Below are 22,397 nucleotides of genomic sequence, written 5' to 3' on the forward strand. Positions count from 1 at the left end.
CTAAAATTCCGCAACACACCTTTTGGGAATCTGTGGTTTAATATGTATTTATTTATCGTTTTCTGAGGGATGGGGCAATCTACTGAACATCCACAGTATTAAGACCCAATTAAATTATGTTTGAATTGAACATCTTATTATTGCAGGTGTTGAGTGTTTTACACTATGTCTGAAAAGTGAGTTATCTTTTGATTAAAAACTTCATTATGACAATAAAATTGTGTAACATAGACTGGAGACCTGTTGGCATTCTGGAATGCACAGTATTATTTTTTTTTAACTTCAAGATGCATTACATAGAGATTCCTAACAAGTTAGGAAAATATGGGCTAATCGAGAAGTTAATCTTGGTACGCAGAATCCAGGATAGTGATCCATGTGGTTCGAATTGCATGTGTTCCACGACTCATATACCTTCTGTGCTGGGAATATATTTTCAAATTCAAATCAGTGAATAAAAATGGTAATTATTTACCTCATTTATATTATTTACATTGTTGTATAAAATGTATATCATACTTACCTATACATAGTATGTACAGAATGAGGCACGTATTTGAGAACGAAGTTATTTCCTCAGTCAATGGGAAAATATATGGAGAGAGAGAGCATTTATTACATTTTATCGTGCTGTACTGGTGATCACTAGGGTGATGACGTTTTGATTTTTTTGCTCAAAAATTATTTCCTGTAGCACAAAAGAATGAACTTTTTCCTATTCATGACTAAAATGACGTTTATTCCATTGAAATATTGCAAAAGGTCACGCACATACCACTTTGAAATGTTATGTAGGCCATTTTAGAATTTTATATAATTGCATTAACAATGTTTATATGTTAACTTGTGCCGACCCACTTATTATTATTATTAGTGATTACAAAGTGATCCTTTGTAGTATCAATCTGACGATGGAGGGAATTTAATGCATACTAAAAGTGGAGGTTACATGGAGATATATATATCCAGAGTTTATTATAAAGAGATCCTTGTAAGTAGTATGTAATATAAAAGTAAACAGTCATGAATATTCATGAGTGTTTACTTTTTTGACATTTTAGCAGTTCCTAATGCACGTTTGAAAAAAAATGGATACACCCTTTTTTCCCGCATACTAATGACACATAATGTATGCAGGTGCGGCCGGAGGTAACATGACACATAATAAATTGGTTTCCGGTGAAAAGAAATGTTAATTGGACAAGCTGAATACAGAAAAAACCTTTCGGAAATAAAATATGCAGATCACACACGTAGAACAAGGTAATTCATTAATATGCATCACATGTAACGCGACAGCTGCTGGAGAATATTCTAGAAATTGTGATCGTTGGTATGAGTGAAAGAAAGCACTGGAAATTTCGAGGTCTTTTTTAAAATTTATTACTGTTGGAATAGGGGAAAGAACACACTCGAAACTTCTGGAAAGATTTAAGGGTATAAAAATAACGATTTATTTGCATGATTCGTACAACGTATAAGAGATAAGAAACGCAAATATACTGTAGGAAGAAGAAAATTGATACATAGAAAGCACCGGAAGAAAAGTCATTAGTAGGCACTAACTTTGTAGTTTTCTTGTATTATACTTGTTCATTTTTATATGGGAAATTGACATATTGTAATTGTCTGAAGTATAAGGGGGACGGAACTGTTTGGTTTTAATCAGGAATTGATTGCGGATTTTCCGGCATTGAAAATGATATGACTAGGTGTACTTTTATGGAATTATAACGTGACTAAGATATAGTATAATGTAATATGTAGGGTAAAGGGAATCAACATTTTTCATTGCACCGGGACTCGAAATAGTATTCTCCCACGTGGAGAACCGTACGCTAAATATTTTGCTTGCAGTGCGAACTTGTTACTTATACATAACTATGAATTGTGTAAAACATAACAGGTATATATAAATTATATTGTACAGAAAGTTAGCAGAATGCACCCCGGGAATTGAACCAGGGCTCTTCCACGTGAAAAGCCGTACGACAAACATTTTGCTTAGCAGATGTTGTTACTTATATGTAGCTATGAATTGTGTATGACATAACCGGTATATATAAATTATATTGTACAGAAAGTTAGCAGAATGCACCCCCGGGAATCGAACCAGAGCTTTTCCACGTGAAAAGCCGTACGACAAACATTTTGCTTAGCAGATGTTGTTACTTATATGTAGCTATGAATTGTGTAAGACGTATAACTGGTATTTAGAAAGTATATGGTAAGAATTATTATTATTATTATTGTAAACTGTTGTGTTTTGTTTTATAAACGCTAGTGTAACAATGAGGTTATATGGCCACAGAACGTTTAACGTTACCGCAGATTGAACTTAAGGGTTTTTCATGTTGAAAGCTAAGGCAATAAAAAGAGACCCGAGATTGTTTGAACATATTACCCAGGATGAAATGTAGTAGTGAAGTTAAAAGGGAAACTTTATACTTATATTTTGTAATTGGAAATCGTAATACAGCAAATAATTAATTTTTAATTCTTTTATTGTTTTTAGGTGGTAAAGGAAATAAAAAATTTTAATAGAAACATTGGAGAACAAACCTTATTTTCCTGAATTGTTTGTTGCGGAGGTTTTTAAGGTAAAGGAGTTATAGATTGGTCTTAAAATATGGATTTATTGACACCGTTGGATCTTAATGGTATGAAATATCGAAAATATTGGATAATGTGTAATATGAATATTGAATACTGAAATATCGATATAAAAGTTATTATAAGTTTTTACATCCAACGAATATACTGGCTATACTAAAGGAGACGGTGATGAGAAATTAATGAATATGGTGGAATGAAGAAAGTGGGAAGAAGCAGGAGAACCACGAGAAAAACCCACACACATTGTGTTTGTGCACCAAAAAGCTAACTTGAAACAAGCTGGGATCGAACCAAGGACTCCATGCACCAGAGGTGAACGCTGTATTGCGTACCCACCATAGCTTTTTTATGTATTATATTTGAATGAATAAAAGTGCGCATGTATAAGTTGGTGGAACGAGAATGTAGGTGGAAACGGGAGAACTTCACACACAATGTTTAAACTAGAAAATACACTTTGATTGAGGGAAAGCATTTTGTTTTAGAAGTGACTTTTTATGATCAGCGCTATTTAATGTTTATGAACGAGGAAAGAAACTGTAGCAGTTATTGGAGAATTATACTTTTGAAACTCTTTATACAAAATTATGTGTTTATATAACTTCATACATACTACTAAAGAAGATATATGATGTACATTAAGGATGATTTTGACATTATTTGAACAGTGTAGATAACGACTCTTAAGGCAATACAAGAGACGGACAATTATTTGACAGCGCAGATTGTGATAGTAATGGTGTGCTTGGTTTATTAGGATTAGTCATATGCAGATGGAAACAATTGCTTTAAATAAGAGATAGCACTTTGAACGTATAGTTTGGTTAAAAGTGCTTTACTTTAGAACTCATAACATTAAGTACAAGGTAACCAACACCATTGGCGATAACTATTAGCAGGACTGTGAGCGATGGGAATTAGCGTGTTGGAGAGACAGATACATTTTGCGTACATAATAATAATGAGTATGAATATTTGACTTTGGCACCTAGAAAATTATGCAATCAACATTTTATAAATGTTTTGACGGTTGCATATAATATTTACAGACAGTCTGATACGATTTTGTATTTTATTTGAAGTGTGATTAATGTTTGTTTGAATTAAAAAGGGTATTTTATTTATAGGTCTTGTTTGTAAGTTAGAAAAACAAGAACATATTTTTGTAATGGTGTTATAGTCGCTAGAAGCGAAATAATTTAATACCTTCTATTACAGGTAGTAGCTAACATGTTCTTTTCTACAGTTGAAATAGATATCTGACAATTTAAACTTTAATAAAAACTAGTCTGAATTTCGACAGTTTTAAACTTTATTATAATTGTTACAAATGCATAAGAAAATAGTATTTTAATGTTTTAGTTGTATGCATATACAGTGCAGATATATTTGTGAATGAATACACGACATATAGTTATAACATATCAGAAGTGATGTACTCCCGAAATTAGATCTTCCTAAACCTTAAAGAGTTATAATTGTTGTGCAGTTTTCACTTATTGAGTTAAATTTGGTAATTTAAGACGAACTGTGATTTTGCTTTTTACCCACTGCAGTTGTATTGGATTGAAATACTGAACTTACTATATCTGGATTTTTAGTTACTGTTTTACTGGTTCTATGAATGATTTGGGAGGGCTGTTGTTTAAAGTGGAATTTGAACCATTACTAATGCTTGTAACGAGAAAGTATATCTATTGAGAAGTGTAGATTTTCTTTGACGCAGATGAGAAGTAACCTGTGTGTAAGACAGCAATACGAAAACGAATATTTGCACAACGAATTGAATCACTAATGCTCACACCAAGATTTATTTTAACTGTACCTGGGACTTTTGATTGATTAGTAAATGAGTAAATTATTCTCAAGCCGGAAAAGAAGAAACTCGTATCCACGAAACTTGTGAAATTTGGCGAGTAGCAACTCGAGAAATTTCACTTCGTATAAAGCTGTAAAATTAAAACTGTAATCCGTGCACCATAGGTAGTTCTTGAAATCTATCATTCTGGTCCTCTTAAACATTAGTCCAAAAAGAACATAATAAAATTCATGTAACATTTGTATCACATAGTATATTAAGAATCTCAAACAATCATTAATACTACTGTGGAATTATAAAATATTCTTCATCGCCTTCAAATCCTTCACCTCTGGCGCATGATGAATCCATGGTTCGATCTTAGCCCGCCAAGACATAGAAATCGTATTATTATTCAGTTCAAAATCTTTTGTCGTTGTAAAATTCTATCGAGGAAGTTTAGGTTTTAATATACAACGACAATCGTACCTGTTATACTATATACTATGAAACATGATAGCTTCCTTACTCTGAAGAACGTCCTTTAGGTTAAGGGATAAGCCAATTAAGCCAATAAATGAATGCTGTAGGAAATGGAAGTACCAGGAGAAAAAAGGTGTTGTCCACCACAAAGTTCACTTGCTCATGAATATTCATGACTGTTTACTTTTATATTACATACTACTCTTGTATTATTTGGTGAGCTACATTGAACTCTCTCGCTAATTATAATTGCGCATATAATATTTTATTAGTGTTTGCCTTTTTTATTTTGTGTAATTGTTATATCCTTGTATGTAAATAAAATATGTGAAAACTCGATAACAGTTTCTTTAATTTGTTACGTATTTAATATTTAAGTTAAGGTCTTTTCTATTTCGGTTGTTGAGTAGAAGACAATATGTCGTTCAAGAAGAGCTCTTCTAACACTGAGAAGAACAAGAAAACCTGGACAAAGAACTGGATCTTAGACCAGTTTCAAACGCCATCAACAAGAGGTAAACATGGGAATTTATAAAGCACCCTTGAGTGAACGGAGTCGCATGCCCCTGAAAAACCAGGTCATTGAACTTTTCAAATTTCTTGAATCCACTGTCAAAGAACGGTGAGAGAGAATCAGTATAATTGTTGTGGAGCTTAAAGTCTTATGGAGCAGAACATTGACCTTGCCGCATGTATCTGATCAAGCAATTTGTGCTAAATTATGTACTTCAACCTTCTGAAAAATATGAGCGCTGCAGAAAGAAACAAAACTTTAATTCATTGAGTGAACTGTTTGACATGACCAAGGTAAAAGGGAAATGAATGTGCAAAGAGTATAATTACCTCTACAAAATGTAAATTGAAAGCAAGGGAATGGTTGGTTAAGCTCCTGGCAAACCTTTATTGCAAAGATCATACACCCATCCAAGCGAAGGAAGGCAATGGAAGCGACTGTGTCGACACTTACCACCTCAGTGCCACCTAATTGTTCCGCAAGTAACACGGACTCATCGAACAACAGCGAAGACAGTCCTTGGGATGATGATAATGCAGTATCAACGAGCACAAGGAAGCGTAACATAACAGGTATTGCAAGACATCTTGTTACAAACTCAAAGCTGTCGTCCCAAAGAGCAGAAAGGGTGTGCAACCAGCTTTCTGGCGAGGACATTGAAATTCCAACCTCATGTCAGTCAGCAATCCACAAGGCTATCTACACGAGAGCTGGTCATGTGAAGAAGCACGCTTTGTCTGGAGAAGTGGAACGTACACTTCGACGGCAAACGCATTGATGGCTTTGAATATCTGGCAGTGGTTCTCAAGACTGAAGCAAAAGAAATTAAGTTTGGCTGCGCTCAAATTGAAAGATGGAAAAGCTCAAACAATCGCAGAAGGGCTCCAGGATGTGTTAGAGGAGTTCAACCGGTGGGGATCAATTGTTATGATTGTTGCCCACACACCTAGCGTGAATACCAGCAAAAAGACAGGCGTTGTTGTTCGACTTCAGCAAACGTTCGAAAGTAAAGGTCACCCCAAACCCATGTGCATTAGTAACCAGCGCCATATGCTGGATCGCATTCTTCGCGTTGTCATGGACGATGAGCTACATGGGTCAGCTAAATCACCGAACATCGATTAAATCTTTGTACAGGATTTGATGAGCATTTATGATAAGTTGAAAACAGCCTTCAGTAACGGTAAAACTGAGATTAAGGAAATAGGTGGCCGGAGAGACGATACGAAATTTACTTACCACATCACTGTATCTTCCATCATTTCAGTGAGAGGAATGAGACCCTCTTCGTGAAGTTTCAACAGATCCTAACATTAGCAATGCAAGCTGAAACTCTCTTGCCTTCTAGCCCTTCTTGCGTTTATTCTGATGCCCGAAATCTGGAACAGACTGCGTAAAATCTGTTCATTCATTTCTACTTATGAGCTGACCAACGGTTCAGCAGTCGATTGTTTACTCTGAAGATTTTGATGAACTATCTGCAGCTCTGAGTGACAACTCAACAGGTCTCAAATGCTTGAAAACCCACTGGAAAATAGATGAATATCCAATTAATATTGCCCGAAGCAAGCAGTGCTGTGAGCGTGCGATCAAAGTTATGAAAGACTTGTATGTCTTCTGCCGCAAAAAGACAACCTCCCACTGCGATTCATTCTATCCAATGACATTATAGTGAGTAATTGACTTCCTTTTATGTTTGCTGATCCTATTTAATGTTATATGTATGTGATTCTTAAGCTTGTGTTCAATTTTGTATCTGCCTACATCTACTTCAAATCATGAGCAAAAGAGCTTATAATTAAAATTTTTAAAATCATTTTGTGCATGATTTTTTTGTATCATACTACCCTGAAAGTGCAATTTTATCAAATCTTGAATGAACTCTCATCAAATTATGATACAGGAAAACAAGGTTGTTTAAAAGTCACCACCCTAGTGATCACATCCTATATAGACTACATCATTCAATGCAACTACGGTCATCTGCAATAATACCTGCGCAACCTCTACAGCCATCGTAACCACCTATAATCTGTAATGTTATGGGTCATAAGAACGTTCGCCATTCCATGCACAACAAATGCACAGATCCGCAGCGGATATATGTTCCTCATTGGATAGGGTTGTCATTCGTCCCGGGAAATCCGGGACCGTCACGGAATCTAGATTGCGTCAAGAAAATATTTTTCGGGACGCTTAAATGCCCCGGATTTCAGCGAAGGAAAAAGAAAGGAATATTATAGTTTTCTTTTTTCCCACAAGATTAGGTACATAATTATTCTATTCAACTTCTGAGTATGTCAAATCAAATATTGTAAAAAGAGAAAAAAAGCTGAATACATAAAACATGGCTTTAATCAAGTGTACGATTTAACTACTTTGACATTGAACGAAGCATTCGTTTGATTTAGCCAGGAACAAAAGGTTTTACTGCTCAATTTTATTGTTATCTTTAGTACTCTTTTCAATCTGCATCTAACTTCTGAAATATTTTAATCAATAATCCCTTATCAATATTTTTGATAATTTTCCGCTGACTATTCGAGAAGAAAAATATATTGTTTTAAGGCTGCAGACTACTAAATATTTTTGAAAAACTAATAATTTTTCTTTTGCCCTTTCTCGTAAGTGGAAAGAGGTAATCAAATGTAACTTACCACAATAATAGATAATGTTATTCTACACCTGAAAATACAAATCGGAAGAATTTTCAGTGTTGCCATCCATAGAATTTACAGTGTGACCAGAATTTGAATTACTCAAAAATCTAGGTAAAGGCAGCGACTAGAAAAATGAATTTAACGGTAATTGATGACTTATCATGCTGTCTATCCTTCTTGTTTACTACTTTTTAAATAATGTTTCTATTTATTTTGTAATGACTTATTTATTTTGTAAGAATTTATGTAAAGTTTATAAAATAAATAGAAATATTATTTAAAAAGTAGTAAACAAGAAGGATAGACAGCATGATAAGTCATCAATTACCGTTGAGTTTATTTTTCTAGTCGCTGCCTTTACCTAGCTTTTTGAGTAATTCAAATTCTGGTCACACTGTTATTTCTATGGATGGCAACACTGAAAATTCTTTCGATCCGTATTTTCGGGTGTAAAATAGCATTATCTATTATTGTGGTAAGTTACATTTTATTACCTCTTTCCCCTTACGAAAAACGGGTAAAAGAAAAATTATTAGTTTTTCAAAAATATTCAGTAGTCTGCCCCCTTAATTAATAAAACTGAACAGACAACAATGGAAAAATGCTGGAGTATTTGCTTTAAAATAGAAGCTCATGAAGTGGGGGGAAATGTATTCATTGAATTATATGCGGCGATTTCTTTTCCCTTCTTTTCACGCAACAATGGTTACGTATTTCCGTTGTCCCTTCTTAGCCACCACTGTGTCACAGTGTATAAGAGTGCTCGTCTTATCATTAGTCTCAGTGAGAAAGAGTGTTCATGTGAGTTTTGGAGTGTGTTGTGTGTTTCATAGCGTTGTTACCAGGAGGAGGGGGCAAATCATCTGCTTATGTTTGCTTAACCAGGAAAGAGAACATCTTCTAAAATGACCAAAAATATGATTATGTAATATTACAACAACTCTATCTAATGGAAGAAACTAAATTACTTCCATTGCTTCTCTTCATTTCAAGCATTTCAGAGATTATCGTAATTTAGTAGCATCCTGTGTTTTCATTTTTGAAATAGAGCAACCCTATCATTCGAGTCCCTCACAACCACGCCGCACACGCCGCCACGACAATTTGAACTTGTTCCAGTCACTACACGATTGTTGAAAGAGTCTGAGCTGAAATTGTCTTTATGAGATGCGTTACGAAATGGACCGACAGAAGTTTGAATAACATAGTGGTATCAAATTTTGTGTAAAGCTTGGCGAATCCACTACTGTCATTTATGATGAGCTACACAGGGCTAACGGAGAACATTCCCTATCTACAGCACAGGTTCAGTTAGTTCAAGGTCTTTGCAGAAGATCGAGAAAAATTGGAAAAAGACCTTTGTGCGATAAGATCTTCAACCCCAAAATACAAAGTCAATATTGAAAAATTGAAGTTTCTTGTGAGGTCAGATTGTCGATTAACGGTAATACATTATACAATCCTGCTACGACTCTTTGTTTTTTGGCCACGGGTTCAGTTCAACTTACCCTTTTCTCCTACCAATTTTAAAATTTAGGATTGAGGTTCATACGGGATGTGTAGCCTAACGAAGGACCACACAGATGTTATCGAAACTTCTGTGCTATTGCTTCTTTGTATGCTTTGGCAGAAACTTCTTTAGATATCGAAGCCCGCTCACTTTTGTTACTTGCGGACATGTTGAGAAAAGCAATTTAGTAAACCAAGCTTTCTGTCTAACATCTTAGGTTTTTTTTTTCACATTGAGAAGCAACTTACCTCGTCGCCCTCTCGAGTTTGTGCTCAATTACAGGTGGAAAAGATTGTAGTTCCGACCACAGCGGCTCAAGAGATCCTGTGAATCTTAACATTTTGCAAGCGGCTTTGGTTGGAAATCCAAATTCAGTCATATTACTACTCTAAGGGGGAGTGACATGTAAAGATAAGTAAAAATTACCGATATTAATGTCGAATTCATAATTTTGGGGCTTAAAACCTGTTGCTTTAAAAATTTTTCCTGTTAGCAAAAGACATTGTATAATACTGCAAATATGTTACAGCAAGTAAGATTACTTTCATCAAACAAACAAATAGTTTTTAAATTATATTTTCCGGTTTTTGCTCATATTTCCGAACAAATTATTTTTTATTAATGGCTTCAAATTTTTTGGAAATTTTACCGATCTCGATAAAATTTTCAACATAGATGAGATTCGGGATAGTTTTTACTATTTCACTTTGAAGATGCAACTTGAGGAAAGGGGAAAGTGATAGATTTTAGTGTCGAATCTATAGTTTTCGGGGTAGCAGAAATGAGCAATGACACTTCAGATGCCGTTTAAATCCAAATTCGGCTTCTTAATTCGAATTGGGAGAAGATGCAAAAAAATTATTGAAAATAACAGTTATTAGTGTCGAATCGATAGGTTTCGGGGTCGCTGAGATGAACAGTGACTTTTCCGGTTTAAATCCAAATTGAAAAAAAAATGAAATGAAATCTTTGAGTTTTACGTCTCACGGTTATGCTGGTTAGGCTAAAGGAGACGGTCATTATGAGAGACGAGTGAAATGGTGGAATGAAGAAAGTGGAAGGAAACGGGAGAACCCCGAGAAAACCCACTAGCACGGTGTTTGTCCACCACAAAGTTCACTTGGCGGGGACTGGGATCGAACCCGGGACCCCAAGCACCAGAAGTGAACGCGCTAACACTGAGCCACCGCACCCCCTAAATCCAATTTGAGTTCCATTAGCACTCTAAGGGGGAGATGGTTACATGTAAAGATAATTGAAAATCAACGATATTAATGTCGAATTCATAGTTTTGGGGCTCCATAAGTTTTGGTGCCCTTTGTGTCCAAAATAAAAGTATTATCCCCGTGCGAAGAACGGGTATTCTGCTAGTCTTTAATAACGAACGGAAGTTTCACATACTCAACCCTTTAATATATTTCTTGCTGCTCAAATTTACTCACTTGCGCGGTATATGTGTGTATATGTAAATAAGATCATCTCTCTTTTTGAGTTATTCGAAAAATATACAAAGAATAAAGAGGGATTTTACCAGAAATCAGAAAAATATAAAGTAGAATTAAAACCTGTTGCTTTAAGTTTTTTTTTAAGTTTTTTTTTTTAGCGAAATACATTGTATATACAGTAGGACGTCGATAATCCGTACGCGGTCCCTAGAAGCTTTCGTCTTAATATAACGCTAGCAACAAAAAAAAAAAAAAAAAAAGTGTGTCCGTCGACGTTGTGTGAAGTCAGTGTTTTTACAAAAGTTCATTCATACGTAATTGTATGTCATACATATTTTTTTAAATTTATTTTCTCTTAGACCTATAAGTTTTCAGTGTGACTTACAAGATCAGTAATTTAGTGTACGAGCACGTTCTTCAGAAACATTAAATGTAAGTAGCCTTAAGTATGGTGTTGTAATTATTATATGTACTGGATAAACATTGTATCAATAGAAGAACACACCGTACACTATATGTAAGTGTAAATGGCATTTTCTTGGTCATTTTCGAAAATCCGAACAAGTTGTGGTCCCAATTAGTTCGGATTTTCGACTTCCTACTGTATATGCTGCAGACATTAGCATCAGGCCAAGAAATAGTTTCCAAACTATATTTTCCTGTTTCAACCAATATTTCCGAACAAATTATTTTTTCTAATGGATTCAAAATTTCCGGAAATTTTACATAGAACACCGAAGACACCTCTATAAAATATATGTTTGATTTAACATATTAACTAAAATGATTCTTGCCCCGTTATTTTAACACTTCCCTGTCATCTAGGGGGAACTTCATAAGATTGCTAAAGATAATTTTAATGTGTCAATACTAATTAAGCTAACTAGGATTATAATTTAGTTTCTTTTGTAGCCATAACACCAGTCTATCACGGTGCTAACTTTGAAATGTTTGGATGAGTTGTGCAGAAAATTTTCTTATTCTAATACAGGAATCATAAGTACTCAATTATCTTAACTCTAAACTAGTAAATACAAAATAGTTTTAATTTTGAAAGCATAATATAGTAAAATATTCAAAACTTTCAATTTTACCCAAATTTTCCGATATTTTCCAAATTCGGGAAAATCGTAAACAACTGTTTGTTTTACCCAAACTTTCCGTTTTTCTCCTAGGCCTTCACAACAATAGTCTCAACACACACTGCACCGAACACTCCTAACAATGGGCCTCCGCAGCCGACGACCCATTCATTTGCGAATGTTAACACCACGATATCGGCAACTACTACTGAAATGAATACGTGACCATCGCTACTGGACCTTGGCATAGTGGCAGAGCGTTGCATTGTCCGATACCTTCTTCATCATGACGGTGGGTGGGTGCGAATCCGTCGTATTCCAAGGGAACAACTCCTTGACACCTGTACTGCAGGACGGAGACAAGCTAGCTGTGGCTTAATTATTATCTGGGGAACATTCACGTGAGCATCCATGTGTCTAGTGGAGCTCGAGCAAGGCACCATAACAGCCGAGGCGTATCACACACTGCTTGCAGACTACGCACACTCCTTCATGACGACCATGTTTCCCAACGGTAATGGCATTTTTCGACAAGATAATGCACCATATCACAAGGCCAGGAGTGTGATGGAGGGTTCGAGGAACGCAGGAGCGAGTTCCAAGTGATGTGCTGGCACCCCAACTCGCCAGATCTGAACCCAATCGAACACATCTGGGATATGATTGAACGTGACGTCAGGGCGCATCGCCCCCCTCCCCGGAATTTACAGGAATTAGGTGACCTGTATGTGCATATGTGGTGTCAACTCTTTCCCGCGACCTACCACGAATCATTGCATGCATGCCAAGACGTATGGCCGTTCTTATCCATGCCAAAGGTGGACATACTGACAATTAGGTAGGTAGTCATAATGGTCTGGCTGATGTGTGCGTATATTTTAACTTGTATATTTTGTCTCGACTCGAATTCGAGTCGAGTCGAGACAGAGACTGTAGAATCGACACACGAGTCGAGAGAGAAACATATTTTCGAGTTGAGACAACATTTTGTCGAGACGAGTCCAGACAGGCTTAAATTTCGACTCGATTCGACTCGTGCGCAGCCCTAATTCAAACGATACAGACTGCAAATACCGGATGTGACGTTAACATAGATATGGATTTTTAGTAAACAACAGCCTCGACCAATACCAACAATTAATGAACTGGTATATGTTTATTAACTACAGTTAATTCATTTTCTGCCTATCCCGAGGGAAGTGATAGTGACTACTTTTATCCTGCTTAGGTGGGTCAAAAACATCGTGTTATTATTATCTATCTATCTATTTCTATACCTATCTATCTATCTATCTATCTATCTATCTATCTATCTATCTATATATATATATATATATATATATATATATATATATATATATATATATATATATATATATAGATAGATAGATATAGATATAGATATAGATATAGATATGTATGTATGTATGTATGTATATATATTACAACGAGTTTTGTGTTGTTCAATATATATTTTTCAGTGCTTCGAAGTGAATTATCATTTTTAAAAGTGTTATATTGGCAAATCCTTACATGAATCAGTGTTACATTTGAATTTTCATTAAAACTGTTTGAAGAAAACTATATAGAGGGTGTGCTCAAGTATGTGGACGTCCAATAACGCAATTCTCTGTGAGCGCCATTTGCTATCGACAGCGAAACGCTCGTCAACTCAAGAAAATAAAAACGTTTTCTTTATTAGTTCTTTTCGTCTAATTTGGGTGAAATGGACACAAGTTAAGAACATTGAGACTCGTGTTATCTTCGCCTTCGACTCACAGGGATCAAAAATAAGTTGTTTTCTTTTTTTCATATTGTGCCTACCTACAAGAATAAATCTTTGTCCAAGCACTGGTGAGAGCCAATTTCTTCGTAATTTCTCACAGGAGCAAAAGTCGCGAGTCATCCCCAGCTGCCCAAAAGACATCTAAGTTTGTTTCTGAAAGGACAGTTCGTGTTGATAAGCCAATAGCAGACATATCAACATTGATTATGTAGTTTGGTCTTCAGGTGATAGACGGTGACCAAGAAAGAGTAATTCAGTCGGGGGGAGGGAGTCGGCCAAGTGAATATTCAACAGAGAGAATATATGAACAAGGAGTCGACCTGGTGCCAGAACAGTGGAAGGCCAGAAGTTAATTGGCCTGGTGCGATATTAATGGAAAGGCCATACAAGCCTTCGGCTTGCCAAGTACATAGCGAATACGTTATACAAGGGGCACGGTTACAAGTATTAAGTGTGTGTAAAATTTAGAACTGCAGTTGGATGGGAGAGTTCGCTGGATTCACATTTCGCTGGAAATCTGGAAAAGTCGTTCAAGGATCCATTAACTGTTTTATTTGGGAGTAAAATCTAGCGTCACGAACCGTAACACGAAAGGAGACGGTAAGTTAATTTCTCACATTCTGTAAGAAATATAGCGCAGTGGTTTTTCTGTTCGAAGATTACATTTGTATAAAGTCACATTGAGGAAGGAATTATATTTTAAGACAGGGCACCGGATATAAACTCATTAGTTGGGGAAAAAAGAAAAAACGAATAGAAAGAAAAAAAGAAGCGCGCGATTCAATATAAGTCATTTTCGAGCCACTTATATTTTTGTATTTATTCGTATATTTCATGTATCAATTTCAAAGAGAAAAGAAGGTAGTTAGTTAATATTTAAAATATATATTTACGGCCCTCAAATAGCAATATGCTATAATTGTTGTGGATATTTTATCTTGTTTATATACGTATAGTGATATACAAAATATACAAAACCATAATTATGCCTGTTGTTCTGTATGGCTGCGAAACATGGTCACTTACTCTGAGGGAAGAACATAGACTGAAAGTATTTGAGAACAAGATCCTGAGACGAATATTCGGACCCAAGAGGAACGGGAATGGGGAATGGCAGAACTACATAACGAGGAACTACATAATTTACTGGTTTACCCAACATTGTTAGGGTCGTGAAGTCTAGGAGGCTTAGGTGGGCGGGTCATGTAGCTAGAATGGAAGAAAGTAGAAACGCTTTCAAAGTCTTGACTGGAAGACCAATCGGAAAACGACCATTAGGAAGACCTAGGGGCAGATGGGAGGACAATGTTAAGATGGATCTCGTAGAGATAGGAATACAAAGTAGGAACTGGATCCAATTAGCTAAGGATAGAAGTCAGTGGAGAGCTTTTGCGAACGCGCCATTGAACCTCCGGGTTCCATAGGCCATAGAGTTAGTTAGTTAGTTAGTTATATACGTATAGTGTAGTAACCGAACTGTATTGTAGTGAGAAACGATTTTGTAGTTGAAATATGATCGCTTTAAACATACTGATCATTTAGATAGTTATTTTGTGTCGAGATTAAGATCCTTAATATTGCGAGGACGTAGGCCGCGGGATGTGCTTCTCATTTATAGTTGAAGTAGTGAGCTATCACTCACATTGAACATAGAGAGGAAAAGAAGTGAATAAATCAATTTTGGTAAATTGATAGCTCAGACTTGACCGACCACCTTGCTACCAATCCTCATTCATACCTCCCAAGTTTGAATGACGATTGTCAATGCATGATATTTTACCCTGGTGGGAGTGACGATTGGGAACTTCATACTTTCTACGTCTTAATTATAGTGCAAGGGAAAAACTGACGTAGCCTCTCACACCAGCGATAGCAAATTAAAGACTATTTTAATGATAGATCACCGGATTAGCCTATGATAAACATAATTCGACAACATTATCTGTAATCAATATTACCTGTAAATAAAAACTTGTAATACTATAAATTACATACTTTCTTGTTTCTAATGTGGTCTGGAAAATGTTGAAAGGGGAATAATAACATATTTCAAACTCTCTAAATACAAAGCAAAAATTATATAAAGAAGTCTTAGTAATCATTCTATTCTTTCTTTGTTATCTCATATTACGATATGGTGACCCCATCCTACTTTAATCAGCTACTTGTTGCTGAACACACACGAAACTTCGGATACTCGTGTGTATCTACTATGCTGCCGAAATCGGTTTTTGAAAAACCCGAAAACCGGTTTTTGAAAAAAGTGAAATTTCTTAAAACCGAAATATCAGATTTCAAAACCGCATTTGCGGTTTCGGTTTTGAAAACCGCATTTGTGGTTTAGGTTTTGAAAATCGTTTCTACGGTTTCGTTTTTTAAAACCAGTTTTGCGGTTTTCTTAAAAACCGAAAACCGCAAATGTCACAAAAATTCGACAGCACTATTATCAATAACGACGAGAAAACAGCAAAGAATCTTTTCCCACTTCGGCTCACAGTTGCCAGATGGATCGGGAAAAAATGCTCAAAATTTGCAGAGGAGAAATAAGCTATTTTTTCATAGAATGTTTTAAAGTGTAGGGAAATTCTTCTTGAGTATACTTTTGCAATTGGCAGAATAAAAAAATAAGTTGCAATTTCTCAGAAAGAGGCACGGCTATCGTTATTGGGAAGTACAAAGATACAGAATAAAACATGATCGGTGTTACCTTCACGTATGAACAATTGCAGGTGTATGGGACTTACGATAAGAAACCAGTCAATACATGCAAAACCACAACATTTACATTTATCGGAGTGGCAACAAGTCAACAATAAAATTGTATATTCGGATCTAAATTTTCTTTTTTTCCTTTTTTTTTAAGAAAGAGAGATGCTTGATTTTTTTATTAACAAAAGAAAGAGTGGCAGTACTACTTTTGAAAACAAGGTGAAAGAGTAATGATAATATAAAAGATCTCAGCCTAAGTGGATGAGATTTCAAATTGAATTTTATGAATTGTATGCGTAGTGATCTTAAATAGGGATATACCTTATTTTCTATTTAGCTTAGTGTTGTCATATTACCCGATTTTAGCGGGTACCACCCGAATTTCAGGTTCTATATTTGTCCCCCGGTTAAACATATCTTAATCGCGAAGAACCACCCGATTCTTCTTGAAAAATCTAAGACGACTTAGTTGATAAAGTGTTGGTATATTCAACGTAAACCGCCATACCTCTGACAATCTCAATCGCGTTTGAGTTTTTGGACTCACGCTCAGGCTCATGCTGTGGACTATCTGAGCAGTGCGCGTGTGCATGGCCATTTGCTAATAAGTGATCTGCTCTGATGCACAATGGTTTTCTTTGTGTAGTTCATGCGTTTTTAATGTAATGTATTGGAGGTTCTATACGAATTAATATTCGTTTGTAGATGTTGTGACGAACATAGTTGAATTATTCATGCCTTCATAAGCTACAAGAATGCCGAACCACAATTTCAAGTGTAACTTTAGACTCTTATAGAAGAGAATTTACGTATGTTAGCCAGGGCAGAACTCAGTTTGAAGCAAAATGCACACTCTGGAAAACTCAGTTTCATTTGAAAAGTAGGCTGCAGGGAAGCAAACTGGACCCCACCTGATTTTTATATATTTTGTAAATTAGACCACGAGAAACACGAATCAGAAGGAATTTTGACATTCCGAATTTCGAAACTCGAGATATTCGAACATAAAGTGACCAATAAAGCAAACTGGACATCACCTGATTTCTATATATTTTGTAAACTGTACCACAAGGAACACGAATATGAAGAAATTTTTTGACATTTCGAATTACGGAACTCGAGATATTCGAATATAAAATGACCACGGGAGCTCATCCTTGGCTAAGCGGTTAGCGTACGCGCCTTTGGCGCGGGAGACCCGGGTTCGATTCCCGGCGGGAGCTCATGTGGTTCGGATTCCACGTTAATCAGTAGGTCCACGTCTCATATAGCCTCGCTGCTGAACGGGACGATAAACTCAAAATCAATCAATCAATAAAATGACCACGGAAGCAAACTGGACCCCATCTGATTTTTATATACTGTATTTTGTAAACTAGATCACGAGGAACACGAATCTGAAGGAGTTTTGACATTCCGACTTCCGGAACTCGAGATATTAAAAGTTAAAGTTTAATATACGTGCCATGTATCTATATGGAAAAAACACTGTATTCTCTATACGAAACATATTATGTCCTGTGAGATATATAAAGGTAGCCAAGAAAGTTCTATCACTTTTTGTGGAGGTCTGTGTTCAATTGGTCCTCGCACCGTGAGTTGAATGCGAATGGAAAAAAGGCGAAGATCAGATGTTGGTGTGGGTGTATCCAACATTCTACCTGCTTGTGGCAGTTCACTTACAACATGAACTTGTGTAAGAACAAAGTGAATATGGAACCTCTACAGAACGTCATAAGGGCGTGTATGCTGTACGAGCTTAAACTTGGGTCAAACGCCACTGCAGCGGGGAGGAAGATATCTAAGGCCTTTTGTGAGGGTATCGTGATTACGCAGACAGTGCAAGGGTGGTTTAGACAGTTTAAGGACGGTGACAAAACACTCACGAAAGACGCACCACGTGACGGAAGACCAACACATGTACAAAATGAAGATCTTCAGGTAGCAATTGAGGCGAATAGTGGAGACACATGTGAGGAACTGGGGCTAACATTCAATGTGAGTGGAGAAACCATTCGGCAGCACCTCCATCAACTTGGGAAGCATGATAAGTTGAGTCTATGGATCCCACACGATTTGACTCCAGGCCAGAATGCTACGCGAGCAAACACCTGTGTTTCTTTGCTGTCTCGTCTGAGGAAGGAGCCATTTCTGGACAGGATGTTGACATGTGATGAGAAGTGGGTCCTTTATGAAGCTCCACGTCGTCCTCATCATTGGTTAAAATCCCATGAACCGGTTCCAAAACAGTTGAAACCAGTAATGCAGCAGAATGTACTCCTGTGTGTTTAGTGGACTGCTCGCGACATCGTGCATCGGTAACTTCTACCGGCTGGTCAGAGCAGAACATCAATGCGACTGTGTACTGTCAGCAGTTGAGCCGTGTTCAAGACAAACTCAAAACCCTTGAGCCAGCACTTCTCAATCGCTAATGGGTTCTCCCGTTACGGGACAAGGCTAAGCCCCACATGGCTAGAATGACCCGGGACACCATCCTACGCCTTGGATTGGGAAACACTATAGCATCCGCCTTACTTTCCGGTTATTGCACCGTCCGATTATTATCTGTTCCATTCCTTGGACACTCACCGTATAGAACTCCAGTTCAACACCGTAGTTGAGGTGCAAACTACTTGATACCTTTCTTCGCTTCACGGCAAACCAAGTTCTACCACGAAGGAATCCATGCCCATCCTGATCGTTGGCAGAAGGTCGTTGATACTGATGGGTACTATTTTTGATCTTCCAGGTACGTCTTAGGTGAGATATCGATGCTCTAAGGTGATAGATCAAAAAGCGACAGAACTTTATTCGTTACTTTTATACATACTATATAAAACTACTGTGTAAGTTCTAGTATGTCGAGTTTGGGAAGTTGAAATGTCAAAATTCCTTCAGATTATTGCTCATTTTGGGCTAGTTTACAAAATGTATAAAAATCAAATAGGGTCGTTTTTGCTTCCGTGGTCACTTTATGTTCGAACATCTGGAGGTCCGAAAATCGGAATGTCAAAATTCCTTCAGATTTGTGTTCCTCGTACTCTACTTTACAAAATATATAAAAATAAGGTGGGGTTCAGTTTGCTTCCATTGTCACTTTATGTTCGAATATCTCGAGTTCCGACATTCGAAACGTCAAAATTCCTTCAGATTCCTGTTCCTCGTGGTCTAATTTACAAAATATATAAAAATCAGGTGGGGTCCAGTTTGCTTCCCTGCAGCCGAAAAGTACATTGGAAGTGTCATCAAAGAAATAAGTAAAAAAAAAAAAAGTGCGAAGAATCCCAGGTCAGTATTTGTAACACACAAGTTCACATCAGTCCTTACGGTTTAGAACCCCCCCCCACTTTTCTGATTTTAAAATATGGCAACCCTAATTTAGCTGTGACTTGTACAACCATGGAACTATCCCTTTCGCACAATGCTGCACATATTACCATAATAGTCTTGGAGCAAATAAAAAAAGTTAAAACACACATATAAATCGATACAATTATCTCGATCGATAGATGCTTTCACAATTGTTAAAAGGTGTAATTAAAAACAGCAAACATTGTTTCTGCTTTGAAAAGGACAAACATGGTTTCGCTTATGAAACCGCAAACACGGTTTCGGGCGGGTTTCGCTTTCGAAAAGAACGTTTGCGGTTTCCGTTTGGAAATCCGCTTTCGCGGTTTCGGTTTTGAATACCGTTTTTGCGATTTCGGTTTTGAAAACCTCATTTGCGGTTTGGGTTTTGAAAACCGCTTTTGCGGTTTCGGTTGTTTTCAGAAAACCGGTTTTCTCAAAAACCGAAAACCGCAAATGTCACAAAAATTCGACAGCACTAGTATCCACATTACTCCAGCTCTCGTGTAACGGCATTTTCATTATACTTGCGTGTTTAGCAATTACTGCATCTTTATATCACGAAAGCAAGGAAATAATGAGAGCGCTTTCTGTTCTGTTAATACGTAGCTTCACTCCTACAAAGAGCACTAAACTCTCATCAATAAACAAACCATTGCCTACTCATAAATCAGTTTTAAAAATAGTAAAAAACTTGGTATTAAACGAAACGAGTTAATGAATTTAGAGATTTGAGTACAAGTAACTTAAGTCTAGAACTTTGATCTAGAATACTTCTGATTTGTCATTTTTGTTATTATTTGCTTATTAATAAAATGAAAGACAGAAGTGAAAAAGGTTATTTATTTATTTATTTATTTATTGTACATTGAACATAACAGGTGTATACTCATTGACAGTGCTCTCATAGGAACAAAATATCTTGAAAAGGAACTACATTGGTTAATAGTTATGAGGAAAATTCTATGGCCTATTGCATATAAATCATGGGTCTGATTTGCTGCGAGAAGACATGTTTTGATTCTAAATCATATAACAGGTTCCTATCTACTCTTTAACTGCTTCGTTCCTAATGCCCGAGCTTACTGAGAATGTATGCTACACTGTAAAAAATGAGGTGTTGAAATAACACAAAATGGCTACCACTTTAGCGTGTTACTTGTGTGTCAATTCATCATTTTTTTAAATGCTAGCATGAGGCTAGTTACCTCTGAAAGGGCTACACCCTCTTTCAGGAGAAGATTTGACGGAAAAGTAGGATTTGGTTAAGGGTGGCTGGTCTAAGTGAAGGTAATTTATTTATTTATTTACTTTATTAACTTTATTAACTTTAGTATATCATTCTGTAAGACATTATGATCTTTGCGATCATAATCATTAGGATGTGAGGAGGAAAACCACACATATATATAACTTAACAAACACATAGTAATTACATAATACAAAATGATAAAACAAAAATGAATGATAGGAACAAATATACATATATATATATATATAATAATAGAAAATGGAAAATATTGAGATATATGTATGGAGATGCAGGTATAGATCATGGGTGACAAATGGATATAGTGGCAGAAAAAAGGACGTACGTAAGCATCAATGATATGATAAATATTTATATAGTGATAAAAGGATGAGCGTGAAAAATGACATGAGGTGCAAGCACAGGACAACACGAGGGAGATGATAGTAAGACGAATGCAGTTACCTTCTGCCTAGGGGCGACGCTAGGCTAATGAAGACAGGAGGAGCCCTGTTAGTTACAAGAGGGTTTACTGTGCAGTACATGAAAGAAAAACATGAGGTAGATGAGCATGCAGACGATAATCTTCCAGGAGTGTGAGGTCCAGTTGACCAGCGGGAAGCGAGTAGCAATAAAGGGTAGAAATGAAATGTAACGGTGTGTAATAATATCGGGGTCGGGTGGGATGGAGTGCGAAATGGTGCATAGTGGCAAAAAGAAGAGGATGATGTGAGTGTAACGTGTGGTGATAAATATTTGACGGAGTGTCTCCAGGTGAAATTTGAGAATAGGAAATGTGATGAGTGAATACAGGTCACGGGTAGGACTAAGTAGAAATATGCGAAAGGCAAGAGGGAAGGCATGCATTTCGAAAATATCAAGTTGCTTATAATAGGGTAGTGGAACGGAGATCCAAGCGGGAAAACCATATGTGATGACTGGTCGGAGAAAAACTTTGTAAGTATTAAGGACTATACTTGGAGATAGGCCTCAGGTAGTGCCGGTAAGACGTTTCAACAGATTAAGTCTCTTTCGTACTTTGGTTGTCACTGATTTGAGATGTGAGGTCCAAGTCAGACGGTGGTCAGAAACTATCCCAAGATAGCTTACCCGTTTTTGAAGGCCGGAGGGGAACCTGGTTAACTGTAAGGTAAAGTAAAGAAGGGTTTCGATGAACTTTGGTGCGTTTGCGTGGCG

At 36.6% G+C, this 22,397-nt stretch overlaps 1 protein-coding gene across 1 annotated transcript in view; it reads right to left on the minus strand.

Annotated features, from left to right (window-relative positions):
• The window catches only part of LOC145661604 (phospholipid-transporting ATPase ABCA3-like), a 1,415,399-nt gene that overhangs the window by 1,022,925 nt on the left and 370,077 nt on the right, over nt 1-22,397 (minus strand). The window lies entirely within an intron of this gene.

Source organism: Thermobia domestica, chromosome 10 (assembly GCF_964235325.1).
Source record: "Thermobia domestica chromosome 10, izTheDome1.hap1.1, whole genome shotgun sequence".
Taxonomy (NCBI): Eukaryota; Metazoa; Arthropoda; class Insecta; order Zygentoma; family Lepismatidae; genus Thermobia; species Thermobia domestica.